The 1513-nt window shown below is 41.4% G+C and overlaps 1 long non-coding RNA gene across 1 annotated transcript; it reads right to left on the bottom strand.

Moving 5' to 3' along the window:
- Nucleotides 1–344: 344 nt before the first annotated feature.
- LOC113470820 lies at nt 345–1513 on the bottom strand. Its single transcript, XR_003393737.1, has 2 exons — nt 1447–1513; nt 345–439 (listed from the first exon to the last, which is right to left on the bottom strand). It is a non-coding gene; the product is annotated as an uncharacterized LOC113470820 (long non-coding RNA).

Raw genomic sequence — 1513 nt, 5'->3', positions numbered from 1 at the left:
GGGATGAGTCAAATACAATCTTGGTCGTTCGACCTTGACCAGAAGTTTTTAATCAAGCAAGCAGTCCATTGGCATGTGATATATGGTACGTTCTATTGTGACCCCAAGAGAGCATCTTATTTATTGGATGAAAGTTCCAAATTCGGAAACAGAGGGGTGTAAAGCTCCGATCAGGAGGGGGAGGGTCAGATAGAAAATAATCTAAACAAAACAATGAGAATAATAGAAAACTGTGAGGGAAAAACGACAGGGTCTAACGAGAAGCTGGAGGTTTTGTAAAGTGACGTTTTGTAAGCAAGATTTTGTAAAATTACGTTTTTGTAAACAGGAAAACCTTAAATCAGGTCTACCACATTCTTCAGATCCTTTTCCTTGTTCTCCATCAGATTGGAGATGGTTTTCTCTCGTAGCATTAGCTTGGTGAGCTTGCGGGCCGCTCCTGAAATGAAGAATCATGGAATAGAATATAACGTACTCCCCGTACTTCCCATTTAGGTGCTGGGTAGCTCTTCTACTATCGATTCCAAAAACAAAGCAGTAAAAATGTCCTTAAAAGGTGCTTAATATGATTTGCCAAATTGCATCACAAAATCGGACAAACTATTTGAGAGTTGTGGTGAAACAAACAAAAAGACAGCAAATGAAGTGGACAGGGTAAAAGAGGGTGCTGGGTAACACCAGAAAGTAACTCGTAGAAATATTTGCAATCGAAAAACGAGAGCAAATTTTTGTTGATGCTGGGATTCGAACCCGGGACCTTCTGCATGGCAAGCAAGCGCATCACCACTGGGCTCACCGTGCCCCCAGTTAGTGTCTTAAAAATCTGGTGTGAACATCACACGACTTTCTATTACATGCTGGGATTCGAACCCGGGACCTTCTGCATGGCAAGCAAGCGCATCACCACTGGGCTCACCGTGCCCCCAGTTAGTGTCTTAAAAAAATTACACTTGCACCTGAAAGTAATCCGAAATATTTGCAATCAAATAAAAGATTACTTCCTTTGTGAGAACCATTAGACACTAGACCAGGTCTGCTCAACCCGTCGATCGCGGATTGATTTCTTTTGAAAATTTGGACCGATTGCAATACTTTCTCATTACCTTGTATAGGTTCCCTATACGTAAGGGTAATAGAAAGTAAAAAAAATACACTTGCACCTGAAAGTAATCCGAAATACATATTTGCAAGCAATCAAATAAAAGATTACTTCCTTTTTGAGAACTATTAGACACTAGACCAGGTCTGCTCAACCAGTCGATCGCGGATTGATTTCAAAAGTCGATCGCGACCAACACACCCAGCAGTGTTTGAACCTGGCAATATCATCTTACACACCCGATTACTCCAAACTTGTCTCTCATTAGGTAAGTCGATCACAAGACAAAAGACTGTATTGAAAATTTAAGTCGACCTTCCTCTGAAAAGGTTGAGCACTAGACTTACCTGGAATGGTAGCATATTGAGCCAGGAAAGTTTCGGCCCGGGTTATAGCTTCCTCTTCACTGGTGAC

The sequence above is a fragment of the Diaphorina citri genome, unplaced genomic scaffold, assembly GCF_000475195.1.
Source record: "Diaphorina citri unplaced genomic scaffold, Diaci psyllid genome assembly version 1.1 scaffold1854, whole genome shotgun sequence".
In the NCBI taxonomy this organism is placed as follows: Eukaryota; Metazoa; Arthropoda; class Insecta; order Hemiptera; family Psyllidae; genus Diaphorina; species Diaphorina citri.
Note: the sequence above shows the minus strand (reverse complement) of the source record. Positions and strands in the feature narration are given on the sequence as shown.